This window comes from Vicugna pacos, chromosome 17 (assembly GCF_048564905.1).
Source record: "Vicugna pacos chromosome 17, VicPac4, whole genome shotgun sequence".
In the NCBI taxonomy this organism is placed as follows: Eukaryota; Metazoa; Chordata; class Mammalia; order Artiodactyla; family Camelidae; genus Vicugna; species Vicugna pacos.
The window spans coordinates 1,739,430-1,757,056 of record NC_133003.1 but is presented as its reverse complement, the minus strand read 5'-3'; the positions used below and the strand labels follow the sequence as shown (position 1 = coordinate 1,757,056).

Below are 17,627 nucleotides of genomic sequence, written 5' to 3'. Positions count from 1 at the left end.
GGGGTAGCTTTAGGGTTAGGGTTTTAGGGTTAGGCTTATTGCTAAGGTTAGGATTTGGGAGGAGGAGGAGGAGGAGTTAGGATTAAGGCTAGGGGTAGGGATAGGGTTAGGTTTAGAGGTTTGGGGTTAGGACCAGAGCCAGAGTTTAGGGATAGGTTTGGGGTTAGGGTTAGGGGTTGGGGTTAGAGTTAGGGGAGAAGGAGGAGAATGGTTAGGGTTAGAGGGAAGGAGGAGCAGGAGTAGGATAAGGTTAGAGTTAGCAGTTGGGTCAAGTTAAGGTTTGGTTTAGGGTTAGGGTTTGTGTTCTCGTTCGGGTTTGATGTTCTGGTTAAGGCTAGGGTTAGCGTTAGGGGCTGGGTTAGGGTTAGGACCTGCCGTTGGGGTTAGGGTTAGGGGTTAGTGTTAGGACTAGGGCTAGGGCTAGGGCTGGGCTGTACGTGGGGGAGGGGGAGCCAGACTAGGATGAGATGTCAGTTGGAAGATCCCAGTCCCTGCAGATGACAGCAGCCATGGGTTGGAGGGGAAGGACACTACCCACATGAAGGAAGATTCCAGTCCTGGAGGCTCTCTGGTGTGCGGGGGTTCCTGCCATCAGTAGTCCCATCACCTGGAGGGAGAAAGGACCACTGGGAGTCATAGATAGCTATCAAAGGAATAAAACCAAACACAAAATAAGAATCAGCAGAATGCGGTAATCCAATCATAAAGGACAGTCAAATGTCCTCTCACTCAGCTCCCACACACACAGCCCCAGCATACCCAGCTTAGTTGAAAATTTATTCTCATGCTATTCTTTAGTCTCCAATTTAGCTGTCTCTTCCACTGTTGAGGTTACTAACATCTCTCAACTAAGACACTGAAAAATATCTCACAGTTGATCTCCATGCCTTCAGTCTTTCCCCTACTCTCCATCCTCCACATAGCAGTCAGAGTGTGTCGGGTATGTATTTAAATCAGATAATGTTATTAACCTAGTGGTATCTCAGCATCCTTAGTGAGGCTTCTAGATGACCTATCACAGCCCAGAAGACTCTGTATTCTCTCCTTGGCTTCTCTTTCCAGTTCAGGTCTGTTTCTATGTCTGCCCTTCTCTCCCTTAGACATGAGGCCTTTTTGCCTTCCTGTCCTTTTGACCTACAGGGCTTTTCACATGACCATTTCCATGACTTTTATGCTCATCAGTTACTTACATGTTAGCAGAACTTTGGTTTTATTCCTTTGATAGCTATGTATGACTCCCAGTGGTCCTTTCTCTCTCCAGGTGATGGGACTACTGATGGCAGGAACCCCCGCACACCAGGGAGCCTCCAGGACTGGGGTCTTCCTTCATGTGGGTAGTGTCATTCCCCTCCAACCCCATGGCTGCTGTCATCTGCAGGGACTGGGATCTTCCAACTGACATCTCATCCTAGTCTGGCTCCCCCTCCCCCACGTACAGCCCAGCCCTAGCCCTAGCCCTAGTCCTAACACTAACCCCTAACCCTAACCCCAACGGCAGGTCCTAACCCTAACCCAGCCCCTAACGCTAACCCTAGCCTTAACCAGAACCTCAAACCCGAACGAGAACACAAACCCTAACCCTAAACCAAACCTTGACTTGACCCAACTGCTAACTCTAACCTTATCCTACTCCTGCTCCTCCTCCCCTCTAACCCTTCTCCTCCTTCTCCCCTAACTCTAAACCCAACCCCTAACCCTAACCCTAACACCTACCGTAACCCCAAACCTATCCTTAAACTCTGGCTCTGGTCCTGACCCCTAACCTCTAAACCTAACCCTAACCCCTAAACCTAACCCTATCCCTACCCCTTGCCTTAATCCTAACTCCTCCTCCTCCTCCCAAATCCTAACCTTAGCAATAAGCCTAACCCTAAAACCCTAACCCTAAAGCTACTCCTACCCCTACCCCAACCCTAACACATCAGCCCTCACCTGAAATCCTAACCCTAAACCCAAATCCCTAAACCTGATCCCGACCCCAACCCCAACACTAACCTTAACCTTGAACACCAACCCCAACCCCAACCCTAACCCAGAGCCTGCTCCTGCAGGAGGTCCAGGACTGGGTCCAGTTCCACCAGCCCTGCAGGGAGAACCTGTGCTTGCTTCTTGGTGTGAAGAGGGGGAGCCCAATCTTGGAGGTCCAGTTGGAAACTGGGCCTGGCCCGGGTCTGGGAGGCAGTAACGGGGAGAGGGAGGAGAGCAGGAGAAGTGGGGCCGAGGGGAATGGGGCCGAGGGAAGTGGGGCCGAGGGCTGTGGCCCCAGCCCGGGCCAGTTGTAGTTCTGGTTGAGTGCGGCCCCGATTGCTGGTGGAGTGTTGAGGTGGGGGAATTGGGGATGGAGACCTGGCAGGGCGGGCAGGGCGGGCAGCGAGGGCAGGGCGGGCGGGGGGCGGGGTCCTGCCAGGCCCCGCCCCCCCAACCCGGTCCCGCCCGGCCCCACTGTCCAAGGGCGGTACAGCAGGAGACCCCGCCCCAGCGTCCGCCTTGCGGGCGGGAGGAGGAGGGGCGCGCACGCGCAGACGCGCAGACGCCGGAAACCGCCCAGAGCGTGTAGAAGCTGGGCGAGAGTCGGGTGCTCCCGGACCAGCTCCCGGAGGAGGAACGCGGCCCGGGGTCTGGGCCGCCGCGTGTCGTGGTGTCCGCTGCCGCCGCCAGGCAGGTAAGGGGGCGCTGGTGGGGGCGCGCAGGTCGGGGAGTCGGCGGGTGAGGCCTGGGCTGTGCCGTTGGGGAGGCGCACAGGGAGGGGTGCGTGGGTGAGGTCCCGGCCGCGCGTCCCGTTAGGGCCCTGAGGCGGGTCCGGACTCACCGCCCTGGTTCGTAGTGTACCCCGCCTCTCCACATTAGTAGCCCCTGAACGCCGCGTCTCCGCTGCCTCTTATGCCGGGGTTTGGAGAAGCAGGTGCAGCTCTGGGAGGTGGGAGGGCGCCTGACGGCCCCGGAGCACCTGCAACCGGCTCTCAGACCGTGGTCTGCTCCCAGGGGACGGGTGTGGTGCGGTCTCGGGGCCGCGACGGCTGCGGCCGCGGGGGGATGGGGGCTGCCCGGTGGGAGCCCCTGGATGTGTACCCTAGTCCCCCGCGGCCTGGACCCCGCCGGTCTTGCTTCCCCATGTCCGTGGGGTGCACGTGTCGCAGGCAGCCTTCTCCTGGGAGGCGGGCGCGGTGCTGTCAGGTGGCGGGGGGGGTTTGTGGGGGCGGCGGCCTTTGCCGCCGCTGCAGGGAAAGGGGTCTGCCCCTATGAACCTGTTGATTTGCTCCCATCTCCCGGCGGCCTGGCCTGTGGGCGGCCTCTAATGCTCCAGGTTCGTGGGACTCAGGTTACAGATCAGTCTGGTTCTGAGGGTCGGGCGCCGTGTGGTCAGTGTGAGGGGGCAGCGGCAGCGGGAAATGGGAGCAATTCCCCGCGCTCCCACGGGGCAGCGCCAATCCCGCCATCGCCGCAGCTGTCGCCGCTCCCTGACAGCACAGCGCTCGCCTTCCAGGAGCAGGCTGGCCTGTAACCTGTGACCCGCGAACCTGGGGTAGCCGAGTCCGGCCACAGGACAGGCCGCGGGGAAGATGGGGACAAATGGACCAGTTCACCAGGGGCAGCGCCCCTGTCCATGCCGCTACCCCAACTTTGCCGGACGTTTGTTTCCAGGTCAGTTGGCTCTTGGGAGGGAGGCAGGTGCCGTGCGGTTTGGGGGCGGCAGCGGAGAGGGTTGCTGTCCCCTGGGAGCAGGTGGACTTGCTCCTAGCGCCCCCTGGCCTTTCCTGGGGGCGGCCTCTGTTGCCCCAGGTTCAAAGGACTCATGTCTTCATGTCAACCTGCTCCTGGGAGGAGGGGACAGTGCAGTCAAAGGGCAGCGTCAGATACAGGCAAGGACTTCCCAGGACTGGGCTGTAGCCCAGGATAACTAATTTTCCTTTCCTCTTTTGCTTCCTCAGTCGGTGGCTGTAGCGGCTTGTCCATTATAGGTTGTTATCAGCTATTGAACATAGGTTTTTGTGTTACACAGAAGAAAGTTCTTAAAAAATCTGTTTTTATATATAGTGTAATATTTGTAAATTGTCAACTCCCAGATTTATCCCTTCCCACCCCCTTTCCCTGGTAACCATGAGATTGTTTACTAAGTCTGCAAGTCTGTTTCTGTTTTGTAGATGAGTTCATAGTGTGTGTTTTTTTATTTTTTAGATTGCATATGTGAGTGATATAATATGGTATTTTTCTCTTTCTGGCTCATTTCTGACTCATTTCACTTAGAATGATGACCTCTCGGTCTATCCATGTTGCAGCAAGGATCAAATATGATTTCCCAGTGCATCTAAAAGTTAAGTTTACACTATGCTGTTGTCTATTAAAGGTGTGAGAGCGTTATATCGTTTTTTCTAAAGTACATACCTTAATTTAAAAAACATTTTATAGCGCAAAATTGCTAACCATCATCTGAGCCTTCAGCAAGTCATATTCTTTTTTGCTCATGGAGCGTTTGAAATATTGCAGGAATTCTCGAAATGTGACACAGAGAGATGAAATGGGCAAACGCAGTTGGAAACATGTCACCGCTCGACTTGCTTGATGCAGAGTTGCCTCAAACCGTCAATTTGCAAAAACGCAGTTATGTGTGAAGTTCAGGAACATGAGGTTCCCCTGTAAATCCTCCTAGCTACTTTTCCTGGAGGGCGAGACACAGCAGAAAATGCTCCAAAGGCATTTAGGCATATCAATTTTTACTGCAACGCTGAGGTTAAAAATGTGATTTTTTCCTGCATTTTATCAAAAAGAGAAAAATGGAGGCCCAGTGGTATTAAGTGACTCAGGGAAAGTCACGCATTCTGCAAGGAGCCAAGCGGCATTTGATCTGAGGCAGGCTAAAGCCAGCGCCTCCCTGTTAACCCTTAATAGGTACCCCTCCCTCACACCAGAGATCCCTACTGGAAACAACTCCTTGTGCATACGCAGCCACAAACGTCAGTAACACAGCAAGACAGGGTGCTCAGAACCCCTCCTGTCAGGCAGATAATGCCACATGGCACGATGAGGGCACAGGATGGCTCCATTGCTGGCCAAAGTGACCACATGCTGTGTCTTCACCGCATGCAGCCACCCTTCCAGATTCTGGCCAAATACTGAGCTACTATCCATTTGGTCCCATCCAGACCAGTAGGACCTATGTGAGGCAGATCTGTGACCTACAACAACCATTTGCTGTTTAAATCAGAAGGTGCCAGCATGGAGAACAGCACAGAGCACAGCCTGACACTGGCCTGGAGTGGGTGGGCGCACTGAGGCCAAGTCGGAGGAACTTGCATTCTGTTCAGCCCCCAGCCGCACAGCCATCTCGCCTTATAAGTGCCTTGAAAATGACACAGCTCCATACAATTTTAAGTATGATCTACCCTGTGATTGTCCCAACCACCTTCAGAAGCAAGACCTGGCGGCAGATGCTTCTAGAAACAAAACCCAGAGCTCCCCACCATGTGTGTAGTCAGGGAGGAGGTAACTGAATCTAGAGTCCCTTCCTCTCTATCCATCTGTCTTTCCACCTAGATCACAGTTTACAGTAACAGTTTAGATTAATCAGTGCTACATAGACTTGACTGTATTCATAGCACTGACCAGTCGTTCATTATTTTCTGAATACCTTGCAATGGTCCCAAGTGGATATAAAGATAAGACACAGTTCCCAGCCCTCAATTTAAAATACCATCTGCAGGACTGGACAAGTTATATAAATGTTGACAGAGCTTTGTTATATTTACACAGAGTTAAAGCTACATTTGAAATACTTTTTTTTTTAATCTTTAAAACTGTACCTCACACAAACTTGCTTCCGATCAGCAGGGGAAACCTCTGTACTCTTGGCAGGTCTCAGAGCTACATGGACGATTGAAAAGAAGCCTTGCCTGGGGGTACATGGACGATTCAAAAGAAGCCTTGATGGGGGCTGGTGATGGGTTTGAGGGAAGGCAGCAGGGGCAGTGAGACAGGGAGTGGCCACCTGGAAGGCAGGAGGACCCTGGGGTGGAGGCGAGGGATGTTCAGTTGAGGAGGGTGGTCTGGGAAGCAACCTTGAGGGGCCGTCAAGACCAACTCAAGACTTGACTCTCTACGCAGTAGGGAGCCATGGAAAGTTTCTGAGGAAGGTAGTGCAGTAAGGCGGGAAATTGTGTCCCTAGAGGAATGAGTCTGGTAGAGGATGATGAAAGAATTTACTACATCCATTCTTTTGAATCATTACTCTGAGGGAGTAGACCAAAAGAGGGAGGTGAGAAATCTGGGAATAAACTCCCTACAGAGGAAAGTTTATCACAACCTCATAGCAGAGAAGTGCTAGTCCTTTCTTACTGGACTCCTGGGAATCCAAGATAATCCGATGCCAAATCTAGAAAAGGAGCTTGAGGTGGGAAAAAATGATGGATTCAGGCATCCATCACAGAAAAATATGCCATTTCTCAATTAGAAAGAAAATAAAGCATTATTTGGCTAATATTTTGTTTAGGATTTAAATGTAATTTACTTACATAAACACAAGAGGGAAAGAAACATATACGATCAAGCCCTTCTAAGATCATGTCACTGTCCTTTCATTTAACTGGGAAACACAGGGAGATACTCTGAAAGACAGATCACCATAGGCACCTTAAAACAGCATGCTGCCCTGGAATTTACATTATTTCTATTTGCCAGAAAGACACCGTGTTCCTATGTGAGAGAAGAACCCACTGAGGGAGGGCCCTGCAGGCAGGCACTTGATAGAGAGTGAAGTTTTCTTTGCGGAAGACTTCATCCCACATGTTCTTGCAGGAAAGGGAGACAGTAAGCGCCATCACCGGAGCCAAAAAATAAGTTTCAGATTCCTTTAGGAGTGACGGGTGAGGGACTAAGGAACTCACAGCGACGGCGAAAACCAACGGAGGGTCTGACCTGACAGTGAGTAAGGTGCTGAAGGCGCCCAGAAGTCCCAGCTGTGAGCGCACCCTGCGTAGGACTGGGAGCTGAGACCCAGGACTCAGAAATAGGATTCTATTAAAATACAGAACACCTGCCCACTTCACTGAGCCTTGTCTCCACAGGAAGACCAGTTTGTAGGAGGGATACATAGTTCTCCTCCTGTTACAAAATACCGTAATACACTCTAAATGAGAACGTGTCTTGTCACTTCTATATATAAAATTCTTTTAAAAGCCCCATGCCTTCCTGGCTTAGGAAAATACACACAAAAAGTCCCTGTCTTCAAGCTGCCAAGCTATAACAAATTTCTAGTTTTATGCAGAAAGGAAATTAAAAAACAAACAAAAAAACAGTGAAGCCCTGGTTTTGCGGTAACAACTAGTGCCTTCCATCATGTTTTTTAGGTGAAAATGTAACGTGACTGAGTAGCTACTTTGTTGCTGGTGCATTTTCTATACGCTCTGTTGTATGAAATAGATGGAGGAGTTTTTTCCCCTATGCCTTGTCCCAAATAAATACCACTCCGTCAACTAAAAACACAGTATGTATTTATATAGCTATTCAGACAAGCTAACCTTTGAATAAGACTGACAGGCTCACTTCTCAAGTTGGTCTCTCATTTGTTGATTCAGTAGGGTTGTATTTACAGAGTTGAGGCTTTTCTAAAGAAAAGTGTATTTTTACACTGAAACTACAGACAGAAAGATTAAGAACACGTCTTCCTAGAATATACATCCTCGAGAAAATGGAAACAGTCACAAGAATGTGCTGTGAGGTTTTAATGTTTTTTCTCTTCAGCTGTTTTGCACTTACCGTTGTTATTTCTAGACACTCACTGTGTTCTTTAAAAACTACACCACTTATTAACTTTTAAGATAGGTAGGGGGAAAGCCTCGCCAAGTTCTATTTCTTATTATTTAAGAGAAGAATTCCATTCCAACCGGACCCGGGTAACGTGCATAAAAGCAGTAGTTACAGGGCCTTTTTAAAGAATGTTCCACTTGTTCACACATTTCACAAATGGCGCGGCATAGTTATTTCCACAAAGTACACTCCTCTTAGGTGAGTGTGCATAGACTTTCTCAGCTCAGCGCCGTTTCCCACAAACGCATCCACATGGAGCAGAGAGTCTGAGGCAGGGGTTCTCGACTGTAGCATGACTGACATTTGGGGCCAGATGCTGACTCCTCACTGTAGGAACACGGCCCGCATCCCTGGCCTCTACCTGCTAGATGCCAGTAGCACCCTGTCCCCCGGCACAACAACCAGCAGTATCCCCAGACACTGCCAGATGTCCCCAAGGGGGAGCAGATCTCCGTTGGTTGAGAAACGCTGATCTGCGGTCGTCTACAGTTATCGCCTACATGTACTCAGCCCAGAGTGAGACCCTGTGCTGGCTCATCAGACCCCATCAGAGCTTTGGCTGGGGAAACTAGCACTAGTTCCTAGTAAGCACCGTGTCACCTCTATTCCATGTCTCCCTCCCCGCCTCCACTGTGGGCCATGACACAAGTCTAATGTCTACACTTCCCCTCTCTCTCTGTCCCCCACAGACACACAAATCCTGGCTAATCCCGGACCCACCATGAAACCCTACTGGCCCTGTCAAATTCAGAGATCACATTGTTCCTTCTCAGACATCTCAGGCTATTTCATATGAAGTTTCTTCTCAGTACCTCTTACCCTTACTGGCAGACTCTGGGCTCTCCTTGATTAAAAAGCCCCAGAAGGCAGGCATTAAGTCCTAAAATTGGACTTGACCTAAGACCTCTAATGTCAAGTTGTTTATACCTCCTGCTTTGTCGTCTACCATTTCCAGGTCAGACGAGCTGCTCCCTCTTCCCGAGTCTGTCCCATTCACGCTCGTGCACTTTACACCCGGGTGCTCCCTCGTCCCCTCCTACCTGCTGAAGTTAGGCCCACGGCTTCCCGTGCTAGTTTGTCAGTCTTTCCCAGTAAACTCTAGGCTTCTAGGAATCATCTAATTCAAGGAGTCCAATTACCATGCCACCCTCCAGCATCTCGGTCATGCTGGGGACAAAGGTGCTAAATTAAAACTCGATGAATGAACCAACATATGCAAAGGGCTTGTCCTTCCAACTCCCAAAGTGCTTTTTAAACACATACTCACTGTCATGCACCTGACCACCGCAGGGTAAAAACTGCTCAGAAGACTGCTTCATCGTTGAGGTGGCACAGAGAACACAGCCAGTAACAAAACCTGTGAACTCACATCTTAAAGACAGACACAGTGTATCAACACATGATCCATAAAGCCATGAAAGCTGTCTGCAGGACAAGCAGTAACTCTTGTCCTTAACCAAGCGAAATGTGAAGTCTCAGAAAAGACATTCTGGCATCATTGACAGAAAAAAACAAACCTTTAAAAAGTAACCATCTTCCACTCCTACGCTTTTGTCTTATTAATCATTTCTAAACCCAATGTTTAGAAAGCATTCTCTTTGACAAAATAAATTAACCTTCATGGTACTATACATTAATCTCACTTTATCATGAAACTATTCCATGTTATCTCTATAGAGATGGATTTTGATAAATGGGTAGAAGACAGTTCCTACAACAAAACAGCCCTGAATATGCCAGTAGAAAATTCAAAAGGAAGAATGCTTACCAGCTAAATAGTTTCTGTTTTAAGATCCAAGAAATCATAGCTTTAATCAAATAATTCCTCCATCTCTTCTCCCAAATCCCCAATGTGTATTACAGACACATTTCAATAATTCAGGGGAATTTCATATGTCAATTAGAACAAAAAAGCTTGATGGGAGGGGACAAAACAGCTGATTTTTCTCCTTTCTAGCTAAAAAAAAGCCATGATTTCATGGAGAAGCAATGAAAACACCAGATAAGTATCTGTGGTGTGGATTAACAAAAATGCATAAAGATAGTCCAACTTCTATACTCACATTAATTAGCGCCCCCCACCAATGTCTTCTCGCCTTTGTTTTAATTTAAATGTAAATTCAAGTGAATTTTATATTTCAGATCCTCTCTATTCTTATTGACAAATAAGCTATGGGGACCATATCGGCGGAGGCTAGGTCTTCCCCCATGCCAGTCAGCAGCATGATACTGCATAATTATAGGGGTGAGGATTAAGCAGGTGAAGCTAAAAAGCCCTAATCAAAGCACACTCTGGTAAGGAATAGAAGATCAGCAAGAAAGGAAAACACACACACATCCTGCCTAGCCTAAACCACAACTTCCTACGCCTCCTCAGTGACTTTGAGCCAATAAACATTTATTGAGCACCAACTGTATGCCAGGCAATGCCAGGTGCAGGGGACATAAATTGCAGGACACAGTCACACTCCCATCTTTCAGAGTTTTGGTATTCTTTGGCCATAAATGTTACATTCAAATTACATATCTACATAGAGCTTCTCCTGCTTTGTCCAATATAACAGCTTCTAGTCACAAGTTCCCATTTACATTGAAACTAGTCACGTCTCATATGCTCAACAGCCACACATGGTGGAGTGGCTACCAGTGGTAATGGACACATACCCATCATCCCGTATAGACATGGAGATACACAGAAAGAACATCTGCATCGGCACAGAAAGTTCTCTACAGACTCTGCTCACACACCAAATAATTGGTCTTCATCCATCACTTCCTGGTCCTACGATAGTAGACAAGCCATTGAGTTAGTTTGTGAGTCTGTTTCCTTTGCCACAGACACAACCAAAATGCCTTTAAGCAGAAGAATGGCTGAATAAATTACAACCTAGCCATACGGTGGAATAGTATGGAGCAATTTTTAATAAAACAAGTCATTATGTACTAACACACACAGATCTCCACAACCTAATACTGAGGGGAATAAAGCTCGCTGGACTAAGAAACATCTAATGTGATGCCATTTGTGTAAGACACGCACTTCTATGGAAATCTACCATTTTCTACAGACCTATTTTAAATACACAAATACATGGAAAAATATATTGTCCCAACACATAAAGATAGTTACCCTTAGGGAAGTAGACAAAAGGGATTTTGCCCATATATAAAAGTTTAAACTAGCTAGTTTACAGTAAGATATTAATAATTTCTTTACTAAAAGATGCTAATTCTGCTACCCTACCCGCAACTGCTTTGAGTGTGGTGAAACATTATTTAGACAGAAGATTTTTATATCCAAATATTCTAGGCCACACAGTATAAATATAGCTTATGAATCATGAGTTCCTGTCAAAGTTTCAAATCTACAGAGACAGTGTTGGTTCCAGATAAAGATGGCAGAAGAGGAACACCCTGAGCTGACCTCCTCCCACGGATGCACCGAAACTCCAACTACATACAGAACAACTATTTTTGAGAATGACCTGAAGACCAGGAGAACACAGTTTCTACAACTAAGGATATAAAGAAAAGGCACACTGAGACGCATGGGGGGGCAGACACACACAGGAAGGGATGTTACAATTGTCAAAGAGACTCCCTGCTGAGGAGCAAAGAGTCCAAGCCCCACGTGAGGGGGGTCCCACACCCACACCAGCAAGATGAGCCCTTAGAATGTCTGGCTTTAAAAACTAGTGGGGTGATACCTAATGTAGTTTTGATTTGCATTTCTCTGATAGTTAGTGGTACTGAACAATTTTTCATGTGCCTATTGGCCATGTATTCTTTGCAGAATTGCTTGTTTAGGCCTTGTGCCCATTTTTAGATTGAGGGTTTTTTTTATTAAGTTGTATGAGCTGCTTATATGTGGAATATGAAAAAAACTTATTTCTAAAACAGAAACAGACTTACAGACATAGAAAACAAATTTACAGTTACTGGGGGGAAGAGGGTGGGAAGCAGTAAATTAGGAGTTCAAGATTTGCAGATACTAACAAATATATATAGAATAGATAAATGAGTTCATACTGTATAGCACAGAGAACTATATACAATATCTTGCAGTAACTTATGGTGAAGAATAGGAAAATGAATATATGTGTGTTCATGTATGACTGAAACATTGTGCTGTACACCAGAAACTGACACATTGTAACTGACTATACTTCAATCAATAAATACATATACACAATAATGCTATATATATATATATATTTTTTTTGAACTAGTGGGGCTAACATGCAGGAGAGCTGGAGGACTGGAGAAGACTAAGAACCCGCTCTGCAGGGATCACACACAGACTCACACACCCCCAGTCCCTGGGCAGAGACAGAAGCTTGACAAGTACCTGTATCGTACAAGGGTTCATGAGCTAAATTTAGGGCATGTGTCAGAGGGCTAGGGATCTGGTGGAACTTTCTCCAGGGACAGAACTGCTGGCAGGAACCGTGTTTTTCACTCTGCTGTTACCAGCTGGCCCTCGGCCGATGTGTACCACTTCTGTCACGCTCCATCTACCTAGCTGACACTGTGCGCCTCCCCCTGCTCTCCCCTGAGGACCCTACCCACGGTGGTCAGCCCTCCAGAGTGGCTCCCGCCCTCCCCGGGGTGCGACCTCAGCTGCTAGCAGCACCCCTCCAAAATGGTTCCCACCTTCCACCCCACCCCGCAGTCCACCTTGGCCAGCGCCGGTGTCCCTCCGAAGCAGCTCCCACCTGGGGAGCCCTACACACCAGCACACCCACAGGAGTTGTGATCAGGCCTCACAGCGAGTTGTGGCAGAGACCAGTCGCACGCAGACACGTGCTGCTCAGCGGCCAAGGCCAACCACGGCAGCCAGCCAGCTTGGGGCTAGTCCCGCCCACCGGCATGTCTGCAGCAATCAAGACCCAGCCACTGCAGGAAGGCGCGCACCCCACACTGGTGATAGCCCCGGAGCACGTGGCTCTGATGAGCAAGGGCGATCGTGCCACTAGGCCCCACACCAGGGCACCTTACACATAAGGCCACTCTTTTAAGACTGCGAGACATAGCTGACATAACTCATAGAGAAGGTCAGCCAAAATGAGGACACAAAGAAACACCTTTCCAGATGAAACCTCAGGAAAAGGACTAAATGAAAGGGATGTAAGTAACTTACCGGCTGAAGAGTTTAAAGTAATAGTCATAAAGAAGCCCACTGAACTCAGGAGAAGAATGCAGCAGCCAGTGGGGGAGATGTAAATAGGAGACCCCGTTCCTGTCCTCAAGCAACCTGCAGACTAGTGGGAAGGCACACGTTCAACGAGCTTCTACAGCGAAATGAGATGCAGGTCATGAACTGGGGGTCTGAAGAAATACAGGAACATACAGGAGGTGTGAAAGGAGAGTGGGCCAGTGTGTGTGGTGGGGATGAAGCCAACGATTCAGACAAAGGAAAAGGATACAGACAGGTGAAGCGCAGAGCCGAAAGGGAACAGAAAAGACTCCAGTCTGGTGGGGTGCAGCTGGTGGGCAGAACCAGATGATGCAAGGCTGCATCAGCCAAGCCACGGCCAGGAATGCGGGTTTCATTTTAAAGACGGTGAAAAGTCACTGAAGTGTGGTTTGAAACATGGAGTGACATGATGGGTTCTGTTTCTGTAGAAGGACCATTCTGGCTACAGGGTGAACATCGGAAGACTGAGAGTGGGAAGCCCAGCAAAATGTAATGAGGCCCCCAGGCTGCGGAGGTGCCAGCGGGGCAGAGACAGAGGATTGATCTGAGAGACAGCAAGGGGGCAGAATGCGTATGATTTGGAATCAGTGACAGGGAACATGTATACTAAGCTGCCCCAGCTGGGGAGACGGGAACTCAGCAAAGTTTTTTCAGTGTTAAAGATGTTCATCTTTTTTTTTTTTAAATAGGTCCACAATCCTTTATCTTTAATCTCCAAATCCAAAAAGCTCTAAACATGTCAGTTACTTCTTTAGGATGGCAGCAAAACCTGACTTGAATTAACATGAGGTTCTTCTCACCTTATCCCATTCTGCATGAATATTCATATATGTAACTGTATAAATATTACTCTCCGTGACTACTGGGTGCAAATGGAGAAGGCACTGGGTCTGTCAGGTGAAAGATGCTACACGCACTGTTACCTTGATAAGATCTGAATCTGGCAACATACTTGGCCCCCAGGGTTTCTGATGAGGAATTGTAGATGGGGAATTTTCTACGTTCACTTTACAGCTTGAAAGGCGGCTGAGTGTGTATATCACACATGCACACCCTACGGCCCATAGAGTTGTGTCTTTATTGGGTAAGGGAAGGTGGGATGCGGCTAGTCAGCTATTATTGTCGCTCGTATGATTCTGGAGGGAAGAATGTGTGTGTGTTTTCACAGCTGACCTTTACACATGCATCAGGTAAGACTGGAAGTGTTCATTTTCAGGGAGGTTTCACGCCACTGTAGAGAAACTTCTACAAGGCTTAACCTCGTGTATCTGTTCCCCTGGGGACTGACGCTTGTTTCTAACAAGGTGTCTGCTGGCAGGAGCCAGGGGCACCGAAAGGGATCAATCCCAGGCCTCCACCTACAAGCATCACCATTCCTTCATTTCTTTCTAAACCATCTCCACGCTACTCTGCTAGGGGATTTGGAAACAACAAATGAATGATACCCGATCCCAAACTATTCTCATGGAAGTTGCTCCAAAAAAAGATATTTTTATAAATGTTTGTTAAAATCGTTTACTAGAAATAAAGAAAATGTTAGTCTGTAACATTCAACATGAGGTGAGAAAACAAGGTTGCTCATTTTCTCAGTTTAGGAGCTGGGAGAATGGCACGTCTAGGGAAGCAACTGCTCCGACGGGGGCTATCTGGGGAGACAGCTGGGCAAGAAGGAATCAAAGTGTATCTTCCTGAGTGTCCAGTAAAGGAACTCCTCATTGGAACCTCTTCAGAGACATCATTAATAACTAACCTCACTCATCAAAAAATTTATGGAGTTCCATGTCACTTTAAAAATGACAGCGTCCTGCAACCTATGGAATGGGAGAAAATATTTGCAAAAGATAAGAGTGACAAGGGCTTGATTTCCAGAATATGTAAACAGCTCATACAACTTAATAAGACAAAACAAACAACCCAATCCAAAAACGGGCAGAAGACCTAAACAAGCAATTCTCCAAGGAAGACATACAAATGGCCAATAGGCACATGAAAAAAATGCTCAATATGGCTAATTATCAGAGAAATGCAAATCAAAACTACAATGAGGCATCACCTCACACCAGTTAGAATGGCCACCATTCAAAAGTCCATGAATGATAAATGCTGGAGAGGGTGAGGAGAAAAGGGAACCCTCCTAGACTGCTGATGAGAATGTAGTTTGGTGCAGCCGTTATGGAAAACAGTATGGAGATTCCTCAAAAGACTGAAAATAGACTTACCTTATGATCCAGCAATCCCACTCCTGGGTATATATCCAGAGGGAATCTTAATTCAAAGATACATGCACCCCACTACGTTCACAGCAGCACTATTTACAACAGCCAAGACATGGAAACAGCCTAAATGTCCGTCGACAGATGACCGGATAAAGAAGCTGTGGTATATTTATACAATGGGATACTACTCAGCCATAAAAATTAATAAAGTAATGCCATTTGCAGCAACATGGATGGACCTGGAGAATGTCATTCTAAGTGAAGTAAGCCAGAAAGAGAAAGAAAAGTATCATATGATATCATTCATATGTGGAATCTAAACAAAAGACAAACTTAAGTACAAAACAGAAACAGACTCACAGACATATGGTTACCAGTGGGGGGAGTGGGTTGGGAAGGGATAAATCAGAAGTTCAAGATTTGCAGATACTAACTAATATATATAAAATAGATAAGCAAGTTCATACTGCATAGCACAGGGAACTATATTTAATATCTTATAGTAACTTATGGTGGAAAAGAATATGAAAAGGAATGTATGTATGTTCATGTATGACTGCAGCATTGTGCTGTACACCAGAAACTGACACATTGTAAACTGACTAACTCAATTAAAAATATATATATATATGTTTATAAATATATGTATATATAAATTTTTTAAAATACTAGTTTTTTTGTTGTTTGTTTTTTGGTTGCAAAGACAGTAAAGTAGGGAAGTTCTTTGGCATAAAGTCCTTTCACAGCACCGGGGAACCTGACCAGAAAGATCTTACCTTCAACACAAGAAGGCTGGGCTCGAGTTGTGCCGGCAACCTGTCCTGGGAAGCAAGAACACTTGACAGTTTGTGATCGCTCTTCTATGCTGTTCTTGTTAGAGCACCTGTGCACAGCCACCACCTCACAGGTCCCTTGCTTGATTTGGTGGTGACCTGGTAGACATTCAGGGAGAAAAACACACCCAATGCTATTAGTAAGAAATGAATCTACCAAGAGTATGAACGATGCCATGACTACATTTTCCAGCTCCGTGTACCATGTTTATAAATCTTTATAACATTTTGTTTTAATGTAGTTTCAAATTTAGATGAAGGTATCAAGAATAGTGCAAAACAAAAAAACAAACAAACAAAACCTCCTCTGAATCTGAAGGAGACAGAAGTTTGGCTTCCAGGAACTTCAGCCCCTGGTATCACACCCATGGTCATGTTATGTTACTTATATGTCAAAAGAGATTTAGCAGATGTAATTAAGATTACTAAGGGGTTGAGTTTAAGAGAAGGAGGTTATCCTAGATTACCCACACTGACCTAATGTAATCCACTGGATTTCTTCCAAGTAGAGGGATGAAGCACAAGAGGAAATTAGATTTAAAACATAAGGAGGACCCAAAGCATCAATGCTGGCTGGCTGGAGCCACAAGTGAAGGAAATGGGGGACTACAGTCCTACAACCGCAGGAAACTGACGTCTGCCAGAAACCTGGAGGCACTTGGCAGTGGGTTCTTCCCCAGAACCCCCATAAAGGCATGCTGTCCTGATGATACCTTGATTTTACCCAGTGATGAGACCCTGCACAGAGAAACCAGCCGCACTGTGCCAGACTTCTGACCAACTGACTCATGCCACTAAATCTGGGGGAATCTGTCACAGCATCCACAGCAAACTGTTAGGACCTTTTATCTGGATTCCCTATTTAACATGTGATCTCATTTGCTTTATCATTCATTGTCTTTCCTATATTTGTCTAAGCCATTTGACAGTGTGTTGCAGACATGATACTCCTTTACCCTTAAATATTTCATGTGTAATTCCTAAGGGAAAAAAAAGACATTCTCTGATATAATTAACAAATTCAGGACATTTCACACTAGTACAATCCTATTCCATACTCTATAGTCAGATTTTACCAACTATCCCAAAAATGTCCGTTAGAGTCATTTTCCCCCCTGCTCAGGATCTAATACAGGAGCCCACATTATATTTAGTTCATGTTTCTTTAGCTTTCTTTAATCAGAAACTATTCCTCAGAATTTTTCTTGACCTTGACATTTTTAAAGGCTGTATGTCAGTTTCCTTGTAGAAAGTTCTTCCGTTTGGATGGGTCTGGTGTTTCTTCTTGATTAGAGTCAGGTAATGCGCTTTTAGCAGATTACCCTCAAAATGACAGTATGTTCTTCTCAGTGCATCATTTCAGGAGCCACGTAATGTCCATTTGTCCTGCTATTGGTGATGTTATCTTTAATCACATGCTGACGGTGGTGTCTGCCAGGTTTCTCCATTTCTAAAGTCAGTAGTTTGCCCTTTACAATTAGTAAGCTTTTTAAGGGGAGATATACTGGAACTATGTAAATACCCCCATTTTTCATCAAACTGTTACCCACAATTTTTAGCATCCATTGACGATTTCCACCT

The 17,627-nt window shown here is 46.6% G+C and overlaps 1 long non-coding RNA gene across 1 annotated transcript in view; it reads left to right on the top strand.

Annotated features, from left to right (window-relative positions):
• The first annotated feature begins 2,548 nt into the window (after nt 1-2,548).
• Nucleotides 2,549-17,627, top strand: part of LOC140686665 (uncharacterized) — a 28,501-nt gene continuing 13,422 nt past the window's right edge. The window contains exon 1 of the long non-coding RNA XR_012060467.1: nt 2,549-2,662. This is a non-coding gene — a long non-coding RNA (uncharacterized lncRNA). The remainder of the gene's footprint in view (nt 2,663-17,627) is intronic.